This window comes from Triticum aestivum, chromosome 6A (genome assembly GCF_018294505.1).
Source record: "Triticum aestivum cultivar Chinese Spring chromosome 6A, IWGSC CS RefSeq v2.1, whole genome shotgun sequence".
Taxonomy (NCBI): Eukaryota; Viridiplantae; Streptophyta; class Magnoliopsida; order Poales; family Poaceae; genus Triticum; species Triticum aestivum.
Genome location: NC_057809.1, coordinates 61,687,775 through 61,696,855, shown reverse-complemented (window position 1 = coordinate 61,696,855; position 9,081 = coordinate 61,687,775). Strand labels below are relative to the sequence as shown.

Genomic DNA, 9,081 nt, shown 5'->3' with positions numbered 1-9,081 from the left:
CGTGTGAAAAAGTGTCGTGACGTTTGACGAAGTAGAAAAAAAACCATAGTTGGGAACCCACTCCCCGGCAGACCGAGAAGTAGCTGGTTGCACTGGGCTACATGATCGCATGCATGCAATTGCACCAAAATGTGCGTACATGTGGGCACGGCCAACGTAGGCCCCCCACGCAAGGTTGGAACGAAAGCGGACACAAAACGGACGTTGCGTCACGTCCGGGCAGTGTTTTTGCGATTTTCGACCTGGAAAACCCTAGAAAATGCGCCGAGCGCCGGAAAAATACGCGAATTGGCGTGGGTGCTGTGGATGGTGATGGCAACGTGTGGAAAAAGTGTCATGACGTTTGACGGAGTAGAAAAAAACCGTAGTTGGGAACCATATTTAAAAAAAATTGTTTTCCGTTTGAAGTTAAAAAAATAAACAAAATGACAAAATAAACATATTTAATACTGTGATGTGACTTTACCTAACTGCCTGGGCAGTTCACTACCAGACAGGGTACTGCCGGGCAGTTATGTAGAGCCATATCACAATATAAGATATGACCATGCATGGACTACCAGAGGCGGCTATATAAACTGGTCTGGACATCCTTCGGCTGTCGAGGTGAGACTAAATTAGAATGGCTGCTGCACACCGACGCTAATCAACCCGTGTCGTCTGGGGCCCGACCCAATCATTGCGGACGGCAGTGGAGACAGAAGCGACGAGGGTCCGACCGAATCTATCGTGATTAGCACCTGGCACGCCCGCCGCCATATGCCCTCGTCACCCACGACGCCCTGCCCCAAGCCCTAACCCACGCCGCCATCTGCCCCCGATCCCCTGACACCCCTCACCCTGTCCTCTTCAGCACCCTGCCGTCCATCCACCCACTCTGGCCCCGTGACGCCGTTCCGCCGCCCGTCCGCCGCCGGTGGAGAACACCTAATCCGCCGTCCGTCCGCCGCCGTTGGAGAACACCTCATCCTCCGTCCAACGATCGACAGCACGCCATCCAACGTGGTCGTCCGTCTACATCACGCCAGCCGAAGATTCTGACGTAGGCGGCCGCGGTTTCACAGCACGCAGTCGGCGTCGTCATCACCACCATCACCCCCTCCCCCCCCACGGCCACCGATGGCCGTACTGGTGGGAGGTAATTTTTATGTTTTTTCAACGATGCATTCATCATGTTCATCATGTACACATGAAAAGTAGCTAATATATTATTTGCTCCTATTCATAGTGATGGAGGACTACAGACATATTTTCTGTCCTGTTGAGAAGTGGTGTCTCCTCGTCAGCAAACTGACCTCTAGGCAAAAAAAAACGATTTGCAAGCACTAGACTAGGACAAATGTTGATGATTCCTAGTGTGCTCATGCGCAAGTGTCTGCTAAAGTTTATGATTAAATCATACGCATTGGACATAGAAAGGTTCATTATGACATCAAGAAACAGTGCGATATCATTAGACGCTGAAGATGTGTTTGATATTTTTGGCCTAGTGAACAAGGGGCAGAGATGCCATGAAAGCTTTAGGTAAAGGGGGGCTAAAGGCGAAAGTGAAGGTGCCGAGTCGTTTCATAGATTCGAGTACGAATGAAATAATGATAGACCAGCTTATACATGACATCACTACTAGTGGATTGTATGATGATGATTTCCTGCGTCGAATTATGTTGGTTCTTCTAGGCACTGTTCTTGCACCAGACTCCACGGTAGAAGTTCCTAATGCTTTTTACAAGCTAGTGGAGGATGTGGAGAGCATTAAATCATTTAACTGGAACGCATTTAATTTACACGTTTGCGTCGATGGCATCACGAAGACTTTATCTGATCGTACAAAATTTACATGGCCGGTGGGAAACCTTGCTCTCATACAGGTAAATTGTATGTTATATATGTTATTTCGAACTATAGTCTGGACTGTTAAGATTACTAATATATTTCATGTTCATGCAGTACTTGTTTTGGGAGAAAGTGCAGCCACTTGATGACGAGACATTTGATCCACTGGCGCATGAGTATCCGCTAATGCTTAACTGGCCAGAAGTCAAGGCTATGAAGCGTGATGCGTACGACACATCGTACGGCCGCGGGAATGGGAGGGTAAGTATTTATGGTTTGCATGCATGGAGTTATGGAACATTTTTCATGGTGAGTAATTTAAAATGATTTAACATGGCACAAGTTGATGACATAATAAGTGAGAAGCACAGACAGATGATAATTGCTCAAGAGGGGAAATTTGTGGAGGAAGAATCTGAGCCAGTTGATAGAACAGGTCGTTCACGGAAAAGGAAGGATAATAGAGATGAGGCTTCATCAAGCAAGGACACGACCTTAGATCAAATTATGAAAAGCATCAAAGATATGCAGAAAGAAATTCGCCTTGTCCCTAAAAAATGTGCTGAGGTAATTAGTGATGTGTTATTCAAATTACATGAGATTATTCATATTCTTTGCATGTACTTACTGCTTCCCATGTGTTATTGCAGATAGTACTGGAGGAGCTGGAGAACAAAGGTCTTGTCTTCAAGACAAATAGAGGGTTTAGTGATGTTGAGTTTGTGGAGCACAGTGAGAACTGGATGAGGAGGTATGGTCCGTCAAAATATTTTCCAGATGTAAAATCAACTCCTGCAAAGGACGATATGGACAACGGGGTGGAGGCATCCTTCACCAACGGGAACGGGAAGAAGTCCGCACGTGAGAAAGGTATGCATCTCAACACACCCGGTACAGGAGATGAAGGGGACCCCTTCGTTATTGACGAGAATGGTAATTCAACCGACCCATCTTTTGCAACGGTAGACACGAATGACTTTCTAGCAGTTACTTCAACCCCCAAGAATATAAATGCAGTGTCAGACGGGTCTAGCGCTGATAAATCTGAGGAGATTAGTATGGATAGTTTGAACACACGTATTAAAAAAGCGAAAGAAAGTGGCACTAAGGAGAATGATGGGAATGCGAAAGAAAGTGGTACTAAGGAGAATGATGGGAATGCGAAAGAAAGTGGCACTGAGGAGAATGATGGGAAACACAAGAGAAAAAAGTCAAAGTACGTTCTTTCACCCTTCCAGCAGATCGGTGGATGTAAACGTCCAAAGAAAAGTAAATGTTATGTACTTTGTTTTGAAGATATTTCATTCCTTCCATGCACAATATATTTACTCATTGTTTGATTATATTTTAGGTTTGTTTGGTATAAGAGACATTCTGATTAATACCGATTACATTACTGAGGATCACATAGAGGCCGCGAAGGTTTATATCAAGACACTATCAGACTCAGCGAAGCTTAGTAGGAAAACTGTCGTGCACATGACATGAATTGCTGGGGAAACATGTACACCTGATATGCTTCAAGCCATCATTGCGAAAAAATGGTTGCATGGCGGTGTAAGTATTACAACAATTATATGAAGTTGTACATGTCATATTTAATTTTTTCTAAGAGGAGTATTGTTGTTATGTTATTTTCAGGTCATCAATAGTTATTGCAACCATATGCAGACCCATAATCCTCGTCCTGACTGTCACATTTTATCATCTTGGGTGTCACACTGGCTTATTCTTCGTGCTGAAGGAAAGGTTAAGAACTCTAAGCACCATTTTATGGAGGATTTCACAAACCAAACTAAAATGGTGTCTAGAGTTAATGAGGAGTATTTCATTACAGATAAGGTATTTCACATTTGTATGATCCTTCGTAGTACATAACTAATTGTGTGTCCAAGAACTTGACTAAACTTTGTTGTAGGCATACTTTCCTTTTCATGTGGAAGAAAGTCACTGGATAACAATTCTCATGCACAACAAGAAAAAAGAGTTTCAAGTTTTAAATTCTACTGGTAAATGCAGCAAGGCAGTTCTTAAAAAAATAAGGCAGCTGGTAAGCTTCTTTCTTTACATGTAACAAGATAGATAGTAGTAATTAGTTATGTACTTTATATGAACTTCACATTTATATTTCAGAGGGCAGAAATAGCTAAAGATACCTTGGAGGTGAACTCCCTTGTACAAATGGAACATCCAGACGTATCTTCGTGGCCAATAAATGAGTATGATATGCCGTTACAAAAGGATGGGTATGTTCAACTGTTTAAGTTCTAAGTACTTCTCTTACACAGCAATGCCTGACTCGAGGTTTTTTACAGAGTTTCTTGTGGTCTGTTTGTGGTGAAATGCATTCAAAACTGGAACGGAGATGAATGGATATTTGAGTTTGATCAAGCTGAGGTGAATGCTTCAAGGGGACGCATTCTAGCTGAAATACTTTTTTCAGAGTGCAACACGATGGAAACTGTGAAAGAGAAGATTTTGAAGATCATGGACAAGAAATTAGTTTGTTGATGGGTTTTTGGCTATGAGAACATTCTTTTTCTTATTATCGCAACTAAATAAACGTGCCATTGACGGCACTAGGAACAATTTTGATATTATGACATTTCTTATTGTAATGGGCATGATTATGCACGTCCGCAACTAAATAAAGGTGTCGTCGTCGGTACTAGCTACAATATTTATTTTCCAACTATATATGTTAAGCTGCTATGTGCTATATGCTTATGTGATGATGATGCCGCCGTCTGCTGGCTCGTAGAGTTTCATATAAATGGAGGCAGATGGCTGGCTTTATGTGCAATATTATTATGTGACGATAATGCCAGCCGCCGTTTGTTGGCTCTTAGATGCACATATAAATGCAGGCGGACGCCTTCTCGTTTGCTAAAAAAATTTGACTAGAAAAAAAAACAGCCCGACCTTCCCTTGTGGACCCAGGGACTGTGCATCCAACCCAAATCTAGCCGACAGGCGACTCGGGCGGTCGATGCGGACCCCACAAGGGCCCACAAGTAGGCCAACGGGGCTGACAAGGAGCTTGTAACAGAGGAGTTCGAGAGAAACAGCCGACGCGGCTATTTAAGCCGGTCGGTGCGCCCTTCCGTTGGCGAGGTGGGACTAAATAAGGCGATGCGGTCGACACAATGCTGACGAGGCTCCATTTATTGCAATGTCGCCGCCCGACCCATGTCGGCCCAGTACGACAGGCCCAGCCTCGCCCCTCCCCGGCCCAGTCACCGTCGCCTCGCGTGCCCGACGAAGGAGTTTAGTCCCACCTCGGAAGCTGACGGGGGTGAGGACCAGCTTAAATATGCCGGCGTGCTACATAGGTCGAACTCCTCTGCTAGTACTGCTTGAAATCGCCGCCCCGTTGGACCCGGCTGCTGGGCCCTTGATGGGCTTTATATGGACCTCCCGAGTCGCCTCGTTGGCTTGATTTGGGTTGGGAATATATCCCAACTTGCGGTCCAGCTGCCGGTCGGGCAACTTTTGGACAACGATGGTCGGCTATGTTTTTTTGCACAACGACGGCCAGCCATGTTTTTTGCAACAGGTACAGTAACAAAAACGCAACATATTAAAACTGTGAACTCTTTCATATAGCAGTACAAATAAGATGACAATTCATTAAACAAATATGATGTGTCATATCACATATGTTCACATAAGTATTTTCATCACACATAAATAAATCGAGACATAAAGTTTTCTGCCACACAAGTACGAACAAGAAACAACATAGTTTATTCGTACTAGACTCATGCGACCATTTTTATTCTTCCAACATAGCAAGATGCTTCTCTACACCCAATCCTGAACATAACATAAAAATATGGGTGAGAAAATATAGTTTGTAAAACCGAAGTACCAACATAACAAAAAATAAGGAGGTAGCATCTTACTTCTGGTTTTTTCGACATGTAGCCTTGTTATGACCTGGTAGACTACACAGACTGCACAAAGGACCACTTTTTTTCTCTGTAAAATCTTTTGGCCTACCATTCTTTGTAACATCGGGGGCCCCCCTTTGACCGCCCCTTCTTAGGTGCACCCTTCGTCGAAACTTTCTCAGGATCACCAATACCAGGCTCAACTTGTTGCGCTTGACTTGCCTCCTTCTTAAGCTTAGCATACCTTCTACTTCCTATAAGTTCCTCCTCTGGTATCTTTTTCTGCGCTATTATGTTGTCCAAACACTTCATCAACTTGTCAAACAAGAAGGGATCATTTGCTGCAACATGAGCTGCCTCCGCAGTTTTTATGCTTATTTGACTATACCGGTCTCTCTCTAATGGTCCTGACCAACCCCATCCAAACATATCACTCTTCCGCTGCACAGGCAATCCATCTCTTGCATTTTTTGACAACCGATGAGGGACACAACACTTTGGTATTTCAGTTATGCTCAGATGATGGAGAACAAAAGGAATGTGTTTGCATGGCAGGCCTTTCCGAACCATCCTAAGACAACTGCATGTTATAGTTTCTTCTGAGTTACCTGGTTCATAAACAACATTATACATGAACTTGTGGTTATCCTTCCATGTCACCATATATGTCTGACGCTCAATTCCCACGAGCGTCTCAAATATCTCCAGCTGACCCATCTTGTGCAAATCATCTTGCAGGATGTAAAAATTAGCAGGTGTGAATACTTTGGCGGCATGCTCCTCAAGTGCCTTATATTTAGTAACCGACGGTGGTTCTTTTTGGTGTGCCTCACAGTCATCGTACGCCTCATTCTCACGCGGGCGAACTATACAGTTCTCATAATGCACAACCAAATCAACTATTGTCATACCGTAGTCCAGGTGTAGGTGAAGGCAAGAGTTGAGGCTTTCGCTTCTCTGGTTACTTCGCATACCAAGGAAAAAACCATCGGAAAGATATGAAGCTGCCCAAAGTCTCTTCTTCCTGTACATCCTGTCAAGCCACTCTTTAGTTCTATCCGTCTTCCACTTATTATAGAAAGCGGTCCATCTCTGATCAAAGTTCGCTTGAGAGGTGGCATAGTATAGGAGCGATCTGAACTCATCCAGTGACTTGTAATGCAGGTGCCTCTGCATATTTTTCTCGATATGCCAGGAGCAAAGACGATGGAAAACATCTGAAAGCACAGTCCGAATAGCCCGGATCATTGCAGCGTCACCATCTGTGATTATTGACTTTGGCTTCACCTGACAGTTTGCCTTCATAAATGTCTGCAGCAGCCACACATATGTCCCTTCCGTCTCGTCAGCAATTATGGCACATCCAAACACTGTGGTGCAACGGTGGTTGTTAACTCCGACAAAGGGGACGAACGGCATACCATATCTGTTCATCTTATACGTGCTATCAAACACAACCACATCTCCGTAGTCCTGATAGTCCCTCCGCGACTGTGCATCACACCAAAACATACTCTTCAGTCGCCCTTCCTTGTCACGCGCATACTCAAAAAAAACTCAGGGTCCTTCTCCTTCCTGCTCCTCATAATGCCAACTGCCGTCTCTGCGTCACCTTTTGCGATGAGCTTCATTTTTTCTCTGCAACAAAGATTGTAAATATCCCTCCTGACAAGCCCGCACTTATCGTACGAACCGTATCTACTGATAAAATTGTCCATTATTATATGCTTTCTTATCCCGGCAGCTTCCAACGCCAATATCTCTGCCCTCGTGCCTTCTCCAATCCGTCTGCGAGACCACAGAAAACAAACCTCGTCGGGCCTAGCCATCGCGTGGTTGTGATCATCCACGAATGGCGCGACAAACCAAACACCACGTTCTCTGTCGAGCTTCACCACCATATGTGCACCGCAATCGCAATGAGTCTCCGGTCTAAGCCTGCGCTTGCGGCCCTCCATGGTTATAAACTTGCTCTGCCTTCTACCTGCCCTGGAGCAAAGAAATATCCGGTATCGTATCATTCCTGAAGCACCTCGTTTGACTTTCTATTTTCTGATGCTAAACCTGTTCTCTTTGGCGTGATTGTTATAGAATATGTATGCATCACCTTGCGACCGAAAGGTCATAGCCATCACCTTCCAATGTGTATCCACAATTTGCTGCTGCCTTCGAGCCTCCTCAATGTCGATCTCCCCCTCATCGTGATCACCGCTAATACCATCTGACTCCTCCTACAAAATTCATATGAAAATGTATATGTTAACTACTATCATTTAATTCATAATATTCATCGATGTACAACATCTATCTACGAACCTGGCTCAAGTTATCCGCGAATGATTCCTGTAAACTATTTTCCACATTGTCAACATCCACATCTTCCTGCAAATTTGTATACATAGAGAGATAGTTAGCCATGCCATACATTGCAGGTTCAAAGATGAGATCAAAATATATGGCACTTAAGTTTTCACTATTTGCGCCATGTTCATTATGATCAAAATCCTCCGGAGGCAAGATATCAAATGACGACACGGAATCGTTGTCGCTGCTCTCATCATCTTCATTAAAAATATCGTTATCATTCCGAGTTGCCTTATTAGTACCATTATCATCCCCCGTCAATGCGGTTTGTTCATCCATGGCAACACACCTAACTGACCAAACTGCATAACATTGTGAATTCATCATGTGTTAAGTTTGTACCGTGGATCATGCCCAAGTGCAACTCTATCTGCCTACAACATGCGGTTGTCCGGGGAGGCGCCGCTGCGACGACATGTTTACTCAACCATAAACCCTAGATCACTATGTGTGACTCATATCATCTAGCATGCTAGGTTTAGACGAGGAGATTAGATGGCAAACCTTCGGCCGTGGAGTAGACAGCGGCGACGTGCAACACGAGGGTTAGATGGAAGACGACAGCGACGTGGAAGACGAGGGCCACGGTGTAGACGTCGCCGACGTAGGTCGATGCAGGGCCGGATCCGCGGCGTGCGGACGACAGCGCGGTCAGTCGCAGCCGACAAGCCGTCCGACGGCGACGTGCAAGACGAGGGTTAGATGGAAGACGGCCGCGACCTGGAAACGAGGGCCGCGGTGTAGACGTCGCTGGCGTAGGTCGACGCGGGACGGATCCGCGGCGACGTTCAGATGTGGCGTCGGATGGGGTTCAGTCGGCGGCGATCGCATAGTTGGAAACTGGGCGTGATCGATGTGTGTGATCGTCGGGCGGGCGAGAAGATCGTGCAGCTGACTTTTTTCCTCTACACGTGCGGCGGTTTTTTTATTCGTCAAGGTATACGGACGTCGGTCTATACGGTATGATAGGAGGTGGGCATACGTTTCTTCT

General features: G+C 45.1%; 1 pseudogene; it reads right to left on the bottom strand.

Moving 5' to 3' along the window:
- LOC123132024 (xanthine dehydrogenase-like) overlaps positions 1-9,081 on the bottom strand; it is a 44,745-nt pseudogene that overhangs the window by 18,648 nt on the left and 17,016 nt on the right.